This window comes from Haemaphysalis longicornis, unplaced genomic scaffold (genome assembly GCF_048455015.1).
Source record: "Haemaphysalis longicornis isolate Haplotype H1 unplaced genomic scaffold, Haemaphysalis longicornis Haplotype H1 scaffold_1, whole genome shotgun sequence".
NCBI classification, from domain to species: domain Eukaryota; kingdom Metazoa; phylum Arthropoda; class Arachnida; order Ixodida; family Ixodidae; genus Haemaphysalis; species Haemaphysalis longicornis.
The window spans coordinates 237,900,750-237,913,624 of NW_027526203.1; the positions used below are offsets into that span (position 1 = coordinate 237,900,750).

The 12,875-nt window shown below is 47.3% G+C and overlaps 1 non-coding gene across 1 annotated transcript; it reads right to left on the reverse strand.

Annotated features, from left to right (window-relative positions):
* Positions 1–12,520: 12,520 nt before the first annotated feature.
* Trnar-ucu (transfer RNA arginine (anticodon UCU)) lies at positions 12,521–12,592 on the reverse strand. Its single transcript has one exon. It is a non-coding gene; the product is annotated as a tRNA-Arg (tRNA).
* Between the last annotated feature and the right edge of the window lie 283 nt (positions 12,593–12,875).

Below are 12,875 nucleotides of genomic sequence, written 5' to 3' on the forward strand. Positions count from 1 at the left end.
ACCGTCTAAGGACCTTTACCATAAATAGGCCTAGTTGATTATCTGCACATAGCTTGTACTTTGGTTTCTTTCTTGACGCGCTAGGGGGGAGCCCTGTAGTGGCGTCAGCTTCATCCACAATCAGCGCCACTGTCGTCATCACCACTGCATCCCACAATCATCATCAGCGGTGCCTGGGCAGGTCAGCAGTGCCACGCGCCACAGAGATAGAACACGGCTGCGCTCCAGGGGCGGTCGCATGTCTACGCCTCTCTAAGTTCTGGCCGGGGTTTGCCCACCTGAGTAAATGTAGGACGAGCCACGCGACATAAAAGAACACCCAGGCTACTGCGCTGCTTTGCCGCATTCTACGGGCGCTCTCCGACTTGCAGGCTCATGCTGCCACCGAAACTCGCATGCAAATAAATGTAGGCCCTGCCGCACGACCAAATCGGCGCCTACAACTTAATGCACCTGGATCGCTACGACGCTGAATGTAAATATTGCTCAGAAGTAAGAACACTCCGCCACATAATCGGGGTGTGCGACTTTAGCCCTGGGCACCCTTCGCTCTTTCCGTCAACTACCGAACAAGGGAAATGGGAGATGCTGCTGTCCAGCCCCTCTCTGCCTACCCATGACCGGACTGAAGTAGCGGCGAGCGCGCACTTTTATGCGGCCTGCGCTTCGGGTATAGTTCCCATCTTTCATCGCGGCTAGTTCGTGGCGCTGCGGCCCAACCCTCGCCAGTTCACCTACAGCATGGGCGGAGTAGAGGAGCGGCGAGCGCGCATTTGCCGTGGCCCTAGCCCTGTCGTGGCTACAGGTGATAGCTGACCGTGTTAATTTGCATGGGCGTCCTTAAAATAGGCGATTCCTTCCCCCTTCTGAATTTTCGGTCTCGTATCATCCGGAAGCGCCAAATGAAACATTTGAAAGAAACATTTTAACGCGGAGTACATGAAGGAAAACATGCGAGGCCTTCTTAGCCTATCAGCCACTGTATTATATGAAAATAGTGAGACAGTCAATAAACACGGCATTTTCCGTCACTGAAATATCAATTCTTATTTTTCTTTTCGGATGACGTTTTGTTTTGCACACGCACACTGTACTACCAGTGACGCGAATGACTTCCCGTCGAGGAAGATACAGTTATCGCTTAGCTAAAAGTGTGTTTCTGCTGCTCACGCTCCAGTCGGGCTGAGTGGGCCGCCGGCAGCGGAGCGCATTTTAAAAAACATACAGCTAAAAATCTTAATCATGCAACTGAAGCGCACAACGAGTCTTCTTTTTGGTGATATATATAGCAGCCGAGGTATTCATTGGTACCGGTGATATTCCGCGGCAGATCCATAACACGCGTGGGGAGCGTAGTCGGCTCGCTGCGCCAGAGGCGAAGCGTCGACTAAGAAAAAAAAAATCGCGCCAATCCACCCCGTGAATGTGGTGGGAAAGCAAAGCTGTAAACGGCACCCATGACGATTTCCCATGCGACGTCACTTAAATTCACTCACATCGCTCTACAAATAGTAAAACCAGAGAAAAGTGAATTGCACTTAACAACATCATTTATTACTTCAAAGAGATATTTTTGGTAAGGTTAAATCAATGCATGATGCATGAACGGTGTTCGGTTGAGTTGTATGGTGTAGCAGAAGCGTTGAAACTTTTTTTTATAAAATTAAAGCTCCAACCCGGTGTTAGACGATCTGATTTCTCCGTCTCTGCGCCGCGGACGGAGGCGGCGAGACTGGCGGTAGAGAAGGAGGAGGAGGTGGAAGAAATACTTCGGTTCAGATTTCTGAACGGCCCAGAGTGCAGCCCTGGGGAGTGATTCCTTCTTCTGTGGGGCCCATATTCATTCCTCGCGGACTGTGTTCTGTCCACCCGCTGGATCTGTGTAGGTAGAGAGGGCCTGGCCAGCAGCATCTCCCATTGCTCTTGTTGGGTAGTTGACGGAAAGAGAGGAGGGTGCTCACGGCTAAAGTCGCACACCCCGATTACAGGGCCGAGTGTTCCTACTTCTGAGCAAAATTTATATCCAGCGTCGTAGCGATTCGGATATATTAAGTGAAGATGCGTAGGCTGTGGGAAGGAGCCCGGATTGTATGAGCCGTAGGGTAGTTTGTTGTTCCCTGGAAAGGTCAGGGTAAGGCGAAGGTACGGTCTGTCTCAGAAGGCGATAATGCTGTGTTATCTCCCTGAGCGTGACAAGCGGATGACTGTCCTCATGTAGCTCCATAGCACGGGAGGTAAAAGCGCAGGCTTGTCGGGTGGGCATATTTGTTGCCCTCCATTGAAGCGTGAGGGGGTGTCCAGATGATCTGTATGTAACCGTTTGGGGAGTGATTTTTTAGCACGCGCAGTACAGGTCAGGACACCCAACTCGACTTGTTATTCCAGTAGGCTTGCTTGGAATCGGTGACTACCCTCCGAAACCCTGGCTGAGTGAGAGCCAAGGTGATGGCTGCCTGTTCTGCTGCCGTCATTTCTTGGGTCCTAAGCGAGGTACACGCAAGGAGGTTGCTTCTGAAGGTAGCCACGATGACGGCGTATTGCTGCCCTCGATGTTTGGAGGCGTCTGTGTAGATAACTGCATTATCCCCACCGAGGGTGATGTTTAGCGCTTGAGCCCTTGCTTTTCGGTGACCCTCTTCATATGAGGGGTTCATATTTCTAAGCAAAAAGAGCATTTTAGTTTTGGTCGCCAAGAGTCCGGTAGTACGTCAAGCGGAGTGACATTCTGGGCTGCCCAGCCAATCTGGTGAAGCATGCGGTTAATCACCGCAGTTCTGAGTCGGATCTTCTGGTTCGAAAGATGGCCTTCTATCAGCTCTTCCACCGTGTTGTGGATCCCCGTGCGAAGCAGCCTCTATGTGGACGCACTCATGAGAAGACCAATGGTCTGCTCGACCGCCTTTCTAATCATTATTTAGTCTTCCTTGTCGAGAAGAAGACAGGGAATTGACGTAAGTGACCCTCGAGAGGACAAAAGCTTGAAATAATCGAAAGGTACCGGATTCCTTTAGGCATCGCTTCTTGGTGGCCACTAGCCTGATCATGTGTATAATTTGATTGATGCTGTTTTAGAGATGCTTTCAAGGAGACGTCCCTCTTGGTGTTAGCCTTGAGATGTAGGCTCACGATCTTGATGCTGGGGCTTGGAGTGATGGCCTGGCCATCAAGGAGTATTTGTATGTATTCCTTTATTTCGCGTGAGGGCGGACGACAAGGAGCTGTAGTTTTTTACGTGAACACTGGAGGCCATAGGCTTTAGCTCATTGGCGTACTAGAAGTGAGATGCCATGCATTGGTGTGAGCTTCCTTTAATTTTTGTAACTCTTAGCCCATGAGCAAGGTGCGCACACGGCCGCTAGACGCGCATGAGTGGTCGCGTGACGCTTTCACGTGGCATCCAGCGACAACGCTGGGGGTAAACCCGTAGATGTGCTTGGTGTGTACACCACCTGTCTTCCCAGTCTTCGCGTGGTCTCGTAGCTAATTCGGTAAGACGACGGGCTCTCGCTTTGTTGGTCTATTAGTTCCAGGTTCGATTCCCGGCGGTGCCAGTATATTATTTTATTGTTCGCTGGAGTTTTTGCTCTCTTTCCCGGTCTTGACGTTCTTTGACGGCTCGAATTACGTCACTAAGGCCATGTAGCGGCTATTGGTCAGTTTTCCTTCAGTTGCAGCAATGAACGCTTTTCGATAGCAACTCAAAACAAAACCCACAAAAAAAGCAGAAATGGAAGGCGTATCTGGGGCGACGAGCAAATCACACAGTGCCGCTCCGTGTTGGCGATAACTATAGCTTTCGCAGTGGTTCGAAACACGAAGGAAAGAGTGAAAGCGCTTACCGAAAGTGCTTCAGGGTACCGTTAAACTATTGCTAGTCCCAGCGTGTGTGTTGGCCCACTCTCTCCTTGCGTACACATCCTCAAGGGTAGGTTCAGTCGTTCTTCCGAGTATGTACCAAGAGGCCCAGCACCAAGCTCTCCTGCAAACTTGCCTTGACCCAGCTTGATCTTGACTTGAATTTAAAAGTTTTTTTTTGAAAGACAAAAGTTATAAGTAATGTTGGTTACTGCATAAATTGTTATTTGTGTATAACAACTTCTACTTTATGCAAATTTTATGTTTGGTTCTAGATCATTAATTTCATTAGAGGGGACGAGACTTGTAATCTGTGTACACGGCTAAGTTTATATCAGCCGGCCGTCCCGAACGAGTGTTTTCTGCTTGCGAGTCGGCGATGGAGTGTCGTGAGACCTAAGCAGGGAGGCTGTGCTGCAGTTAATTGCCGTCTAAACGACTAGCTACAAGGCAAGCGACGCATCATATATCGCCAAGTAAGTAATCACGGTTATTATTCAATTCCACCGACAAGTCTATCCGTTGCCGCCTTACGCGACGTGCGGTCGACGTGGCAAAATCGTGAAAAGGTGATTTGTTTACGCTAAGTAAGAGCTCATCGTTCCGTTTGATGCCTTAAAGAGGCTATAACGGCCTACTCTAACACCTGCACCATCGCTCTTTGTTGCTAACACAGAGACGATTATTTAAAGGAGCCATGAAGAGAAAACTTAAGTTTGGTTCATTCAAAATGTGTGTGTTATATACATTGTAATGTCAACCTTCTCCCCTATCCTCCTATTCCTATGTATTCTTTTCTCCCCCTCCCCCCTACACCAGCAGGCGTTCCGGTGTCCGCCCCCTAGGCGAGACAATTTACGCCTGTTGGTGGATCTTCCTTTTCCTAAGAACAATAAATACATACATCATTCAAAAGACTGCCTCGTTAGAATCATACTGACACCACTTTTAACGCAGACTTCGCTCAAATAAGCTACATAATTAGGAAAAACGGGAATGGTCATGTGACCCACCAGCTCATTTCCCGCAACATAACCTATGATGTCACATGAGCTAAGCTCTGCGATTGGCGGAGGCTGGCAGAAGCAGACGCAAATTAGGTAGAGCTTACAAACTAGACAAACGAGCGATTTCCGCTTAAATTTAGGGCACATTCTCTACAAAGCAATTAGAATGATGGGACAAACAGTGGAAGTTACGAAAGCACATGTAAACATAGAAGTACTGATGCGTTCTGCTGTTCGTACTGCGCACAGCATGCTTGGTTTAGCTGCACAGCACTACGGGGCTTGGGGTTGTCTCAGACGACACTGGCCGATTGACGCAAGCAACGGTGTCTTACGTGACCCCATTTGTCGAGCGAGCACTGTTTCAGGGAACGAATATTTTCTCCCAGAACAAAAACAAGCCAGGTTTATATGCGGGCAAAAACAAACCAAACGCTTGCCACGGTATGGTGGCGCCATCTAGGTTCGGGTAACGTAAAGAAACGCGGGAACAAACCAACACCGCTGTACAGGGTGGAGACAACCTTTGAACGGTCCCGTGCCGCCGCAATTGGGCCAACGGGCTCAACGCGTTATTCTTTTCGTTTCCCACGAGACCTAGCAACGCGAAACAGACAATATGATTCAAACTTCTTCAGTAAACCGCGTTGCGTCGATAATTTTAGCGCGTTTTTGACACAATGACTTGCTTCGGCGGCGAGCGAGCAACCCAAAATGGCGGCGCCAGCGTATACGTGTCTCTACCCTGTACGGCGGATGCGTGAATGAAGGTACTCTAGGCTGCAGAGCGGTCGGTTCCTGTGATGTCATTGCAGATCACGAAAACAAACGATTTAGCGGGAAAATCGAAATTTGAAATTAAATTGATCAATTTCTCAGTGAATAAAGCACCGTTTGTATCCGGACAAGCGCTGGGGGCACTATAAAACACGAAATCTTTCGAATAAAGCAAACTTGTATTTTCTCTTCATTTCTCCTTTAATGACCCGGTGGGTGATCTTGCATTTGTTTTTACTTTTTGTGCTCTTGTATGTTCTGAGGCATTGCTTGGCAAACAGACAGACAGACAATGAACTTTATTGTATTGAATTTAAACTTACATTGGCGAGAACGATAAACGTACGAAATAGGATACCTCATGGAGGCGCAAAGCGAAAACAGCCGTGTGTCCAGATTTCGGCGCATGTTAAAAATCCCCAGCTGGTCAAAATTGATCCAGAGCCTTTCACTACGTCACGCCTCGCAGCCCGGGTGTAGCTTCGGGCGGTTAAACTCTGGAAAAACCATCAAATCAATCAACTCGTTTCTGCGCCGTGTTCCGTGGGTTACTGTTTTTCTGATCTACATTAACTGTCTTATTGAGAGTGCGGTGCACTGCTAAATGAAACACGAGAGACCGTGACCTGCCCCCTTCAGTTTGTCTCCTATATATAGCTGACGTGAGGGTAGGTGTACAGAAAGCAGGTCAGCGTGCATAAAAAATTTCGTCTTCAGTACTACCGGAGGCACTTCAAGTCGCGGCACATGGCTTCTGAGCGCCCGTTGGAGTAACTTGGCAAGTGTAGGCAATGCACTCTCTTGTACCACCCTTTACATGTTCCTTTCTTCCTTGCTTGCGGCTTTACATGCCCGCCCAGTAGTACGCAGTCTTTTTCGATGCGAATAGTGGAAAATCTCTAGCCGGTTTTTAGCGCTATGCCTGACAGAGACATAAGCACATCGGATAGCTTCGTTCTATCCGGACGAGCGCCGTCCTTGGGGTACGGCTAACACATTCTTGTAATATGATTAATCCCTCTATGCTACGCTTGCTAATTCGCGTAAAGCATAAGCCTAAATGTGGAGCGAAAAGAGAGGAAATAGTCCACTTGTAAGCACATTAAATAAAATAGTACTGAGGAATAAGTACGCCGGACTACTTAGAGAGACGGCTGTTCGGAGCCGTCTCTCTACGATATTTTTTTTAAGAATGATCCTGTAACTATTGAACGTCGAGGAAAAAAATAACGTAAGTAAAAAAAGAGCAAAATAAAATATATACACTCGTTCATTCTCTTACCAAAGGTTGCAAAATTCCACGTGTGTGTTCACAGGTCCGGTGTGTGGGGTATTTCTGCGGAGAGAACGGTGTCTTCTTTATATTCGCGTCACAAGTGCGGCCTACGTGGGGGAAAACGTGCTCGGCATCAACAAGCAGCCGGGCCGCACTTGTTGAGATTGATAACATGGGGCTCGACAGGCATCGCCTCGAGACTACCTGCGGGGTTCACGTAGAGCTGTGTCTGCTGTTTCTCTATTGGGAACTATTTTATTTTGTTTTTTGCTGCGCATTTTCTGCGGCATATGTTCGCCGTAATATGCGAACAATACTGTTCAATACGGGTCTGCGTAGATTCATCGCGTGCGATGTATCTTAAGCTTTGGCGTGAAACAGATGATTTTGTTGCCGTGGCTCACCAATTTAGGAGCAGTAAAAACAGTTACCAGTCCTTACAAAGGTGATTGCCTTAGAATTTCGAGCCCCTATTTCGTTATTCCCGAACGTAACTCCGAGGGCTGAGATGTGCTTTTCATGCTGAAACTCTGCATACCCAGCTTTCTCGCTCAAAATTCCGACCTCTCAGGAACCTAGCAAAACCCCTTCATGAAAGGCACATTGCCATAAAGCAAGACGTCAACGTGGAGACGAAAACTCTAAAATAATTTTTCAGGATTCTGAATTTTTTGTGTGTAATTCGCTGTGAAATATTCCTCCCCACGCATTTGTATGGTATAGTTTCCGTGGTTCTGGAGCTTAGTCGCGCAACGTGCAAGACTTGAAACTGTGCACAAGGCAAGGTTTCACCCCCAATACTAGCTGCGCGAAAATATTTTACATTTCGCTAAACAACTACAGAGTAATCACTGTTGAAAGGGCTGCCATGAGCGGGAAAGCTACACATGATAAGTGATTAATTTTGAAGTCTACTCGTTTACGCGAGCCGAAGTTACCCCGCGCCATAATGAAGGCACCGAATGAGTTTCAACCTCCTGGGGATTTTCACGAAATCTTGGACAGTATTTCTCTTCAAGCAGATAAAATAAGTTCACCTAGGCCGGCGGCTCTTGTTCCACACAATTATGTATCAGTGTTGCTTTAAATACGATCCTTTTGACGGGGCCTCATTAACAGCATCTTCTTTAGTAGGTACGGTGTATTAGTATCTATGAAACAAGCGCCTTACTGGAAGTCCATGCGCCCTAGGTGATTCAACTATTTGTTAGTAACCACATAGTACTAAAAAGATTTGCATCAGGTTTGACATTTGCATCTAATTTGAAATCCAATCCAACTTTCTTAACAAAAGTATTTCATGAGAGGGCAGAGGACCTTTGAAAATTCTGGCACACGACGTCAACTTCGACTTTTTCATGGAGAACCCCCAAGTATTTGAAATGCATTGCTACGCCTTGTGTCGTCGAACTGCTCATTTGGCCCACTGCACTACCCATGGTGCCGTTGATGACTACCTATTATTGCTCTGTTGTTTTGGTTTTGCGGGCACTGTTGGCATTAGGATAATCCGGCCGAACTCGAAGGATGGTACTTCTGCCAGCGAGGGGTCTACAACGCTGGTCGCAAGAAAACTTGGGCCGAGTCTGCATACCGAATCAGCCGGTAATAATAAAATCAGCAAAACCCACACCGTGGCCACCAGACGATATGTTTGCACACTTGACGGGAGATAATGGACCCCTCAGTCAGGTTACATTTGTCTTCTTTGACGGAAATAAACTGCAGGGCCTCACCAATTGCTTCAAGCTAGCCGACTTTCGCCGCACCACACCAAGAGTTTGTGCTGAGCTGCTTACACGGGGCGCTTAACAACAGTTTTCTTTTTTGTAAACACGAAGAAAAAAAACATGCAACTGGTGGAGTGGTATTGCCGTTTATGGGGAGAAATGGGGAGGGAACCAGGGTTGTTGGATTTTGGGTACAGTTTAGTTCAGACACGTGAGTTTGAAGCCTATAGCTCTGCCGCATTTGTCGCAAACAGCACTCGGTTTTTAATGAGGGATGCTCTCGAGAGGAAAAGCTGCACCGGGAGACACTGGTGCCGTCGGAGTAGTGTCCCGCTGCTATTGTGCGTAGTTAAGTTCAAGGCGGCAGCTGCGCTGCTGGCAGCAAGGGCAGCGATTTTCTGACCGGAAAAAAGGATTGCCTTAGCTCAGGCGTCTGCAGTCTTTATTTCTCTTTGCTCTTTAGTGGTTGTGTTTGTGTGCGGAAATTTAATGGCATTTCGCAATTCTTTGAGTTCGCTCAAGCCAGCTGCCCCAATCCCTCGACTCCGAAGCTAATCACCGTCGTCCCGCTTAAAAGTAAGTATCTTAACGGGAATGCCGGGCCATGCGGAGGAACTCTAAAATAAGCTTTTAAACGATATCGCTAACGGTACTTTGCTCAAGCTTGTCGCTCGATTTGCTTTTGAAGATGCTTCTTGGGCTACTTAAATCCCAAAACTTTGGTCTGTATTTCTCCGTGTCTGTCCTTTCATGCAGCCATCGAGCCAAGATATAAAAGAATTGTGAGACGACAAGTTTATATTGGCGAAACCTTTCCAAACCATTAAATCTGGAACCATGCTTCATACTTGTCAATGTTGTTCTGCGAAAAACGAAAACTTAGACATATTTGAGGCAAAACATCAAGGCCCAACCGGTACTCGTAGTCTCCTTGTAATTGATAGGAAATAAAAAAATTTGCATCGAAAACAACATTTTGACTCAGAAATACAACAAGAGCTCACGGGAGCCTGGACCTCGTGGCACTGTTCCAAGTTCAACATTAACAAAACGTTCCAGTAGATGGCCGAAGTACTGAAGCGTGGGAAAATTGAATTGGCATTAGCAAACCTCTTCCGTGTTTATTATGGGGGGATAGAAAGAGGAGGGAGGAGCATCAGGAGTGTGCGGGTGAGAGAAAAGAGGCATGTACGTGCAGGGGCGGCAGAAAACTATCGTCTTTCGAAGATATTTGCAGCGAAGTGAGCAGGTACGCGGTCAATTTTTTTTCATTTTGTATGCGCTGTGCCCACGCGAACGTCTAGATGCGCGTGAGTTTGCGAGCAGGATGCCCAAAATAATGGGGCCATGTTTTCGTTTTTAATTTTTCTATTCGTGAATGATAGTTCGCACACAGCAAAACCACCCACTCACATTGCGAAAGAGATTTATGATTAATTTACTTATTAGGTAGGGGAATGTTGCTCAACTTGCATGAGAAGGCTCTTTAGCGACATTGATTCGTTTGTTTGTTTCCATAAACGTACACACGTTATGGCGGACAATAAGGTAAAATGTCGCACTCCGCAACTTGACCATGCCCTACCATCCTTCATAGAGGCAAGGTAACAGCGAGGTGGAAACAAAAAGAAAACGTAATACATTTCAACAACTTGAGGGTGCTAATTAAAATTTATAGCACAGACATACAATACATTTTAGAGTACAATGAATAGCACATCAATCAGAGCCGTTAACATCGTAAAAGTAGTAGCTATCAAAAATACAGTATATGCAACAAACTGTACAGGAAATGAGGAATTAAAACAAAAACACAATTTTCTCTCCGAACAAAGATGTTAGACAGCGCAGATCTAGTACAACGAATTAATATCACAATTATTAAATATTAACTGATTTAACAACTTCAGAAGGGTATTATACCCGGTTCAGCGCTCACCCCCTCCATCGCCTGCAGTGCCCCGATGTTTCCGCCTAAGGCGCAGCTTTTTGCCGCAAGAATGAGAGGCAGCCCGGATCCTCATTGATGCCATTGGTGAATGCCTGGAATTTATGTATAACGTAGGACTCCCTCTGCTCGCGTTAGAGGGAGGAGCGGAAGCCGGACTGCAGGAGGGTAATTCTGATATGCTCAATGGAATGGTCCGGCAGGCGCATATGTACGGAAAAGGGTAGATCCGGCTGTGAGGTGACGTGGGATTTGTGGTTGTTGAATCTGATCCGGAACGCATTCTCCGTCTGGCCAATATAGTCCTTGCCACACATTTCGCAGTGCAGTCTGTATACGACGTTACTGGAATCACAGTCGAGGCTTTCTTTTATTCGGAAGGAAACTTTGCAAAAGTTAGATTTTGCCGTGTCGGTTGGGGTGATGAGGGGAAAATTTTTGCAGCGCGTTTTCCCGCATGGGCGTCAGCCGGAGTGTTGTTTCGTGACTGCAATTTTAGCCTTAACAAGCATTCTATTAAGTTTTTGTCTTTACGGTACACTACACAGGGTGGTTCGGGGAAGATAGCTGACAGGTGCTCACTTTGTCTCGAACGCGAGCAGAGGGAGTTTTACTTTATACATAAATTCCAGGCATTCACCAATGGCATCCATGAGGATCCGGGCCGCTTCTCATTCTTGCGGCAAAAAGCTGCGCCTTAGGCGGAAACATCGGGGCATTGCAGGCGATGGAGGGGGTGAGCGCGGAACCGGGATCATGCATAAACTTAAAAAAAGAAAGCAAGAAGGCAAAGGAAACTCCGTTTTAGGGACTAAGTCAAGCAAAACAAACGTGATAGAACGCCCCCCGCCCACCCCCCCTCCCCGCTCACCCTTTCCCGCCCGTTCGGCAACCTTCACCCGTTTCATCAGAGACCTTAAACAGCTGTGAGCGCGCCCCGCGGGCCCGCCGACGCACAGTGGCATGAATTATGACCGCTGCACCGCTGACAGACAAACGGCCGAAGAATGCGCCGCAAACGAAACCAAATCCTAGTGTTACTTGTACCGCCGCTTCCTGGCCGCGCGGCAAAGCTTTGCTACACCACTCGGTTTCGTCGAAGTGGCGCCAAGACGAGAGCTGCTGTAGGCTTAACCAGGAGTAAAACAAAACCGAAAATGGGACAGGAAATTCCGAGTATGGCGCGGGGACCATGCCTCGACTGGGCGGGCTGTGCATGCATGCGGCCTTGCAGTTTGACCGAATCGAAGATCTATGCCTGTGCCGCCATCTTATGTCCGACTCCCTTCACCCCCCTTTTTTGCCCCTTTTCCCTTCCCGCTGACTATTTTTACACCATTTACGGAGCACGCAGGACTCACTCTTGTTTTTGATTTTCTGTTTGCTTGTGTGCTTCTTGTAATCGTGTTTTCGTGCTGCCTTTTCCTCCGTGTTCTTTCCCCTTCCCTCACCTCCACCTTTCTAGCCAATCGGAATGTCTCACTTTCTCAAACTGTTTGAAACACCCCTCACCCGCGACCTCTCCTGGAGGGATGAGGGAAGTGACCCTCCCTCACAGAAGTTTTTGTATAAAGGAGAAATGTGAGAAATTAAAATACAGCCCTGAAGAAGGAGTTTCTAACTCCCAAACTGTTGGCGGCAAAAAACGGGAAACGTGTCAGTCGACTTCTTTCACTATTTTTATACTGGCCCATCGAACCTCATGATCTCTCTCTCTCTCTCTCTATATATATATATATATATATATATATATATATACATATATATATATATATATATATATATATATATATACAGAAAGAAATGCCGGCAGTCTACAACGCCAAAGAAGGCATAGGGGAAGGTTAGACTATTTTTTTACCGTTAGGGACGTTACATTATTATTAACTTTTATTAATTACGTGAGAAAGAAAGAAAGAAAAACACGCGCCCAGAGTGGGGACCGAACCCACGCCTTTCGATTAGATCTCGAATGCCTTACCAACTCGGCTATCTGGGCGACTGTGTTCTGCTTCACTTTCTGGGGTATTTATATTTACACTGTATCTGACACTTGAGGGTGGTAGCCAGCGCCACTTCAGACTACACGGGGAGAAGGGGACCTTCTTTTTCAACCCCCGGGGCGTGACGCGAACGTCTACAGCCTGTCATGAGCGGTCAACTGGCGGGAAACCCTCTTATGCTACCTTGGCATCAAGGCTGCCAGAACCGAGGCCCTCGCTAAGCTTTCGCGCGATAATAGGGTTTGGAAATGAGGGGCTCGTTAGGAAATACAGAAAGAA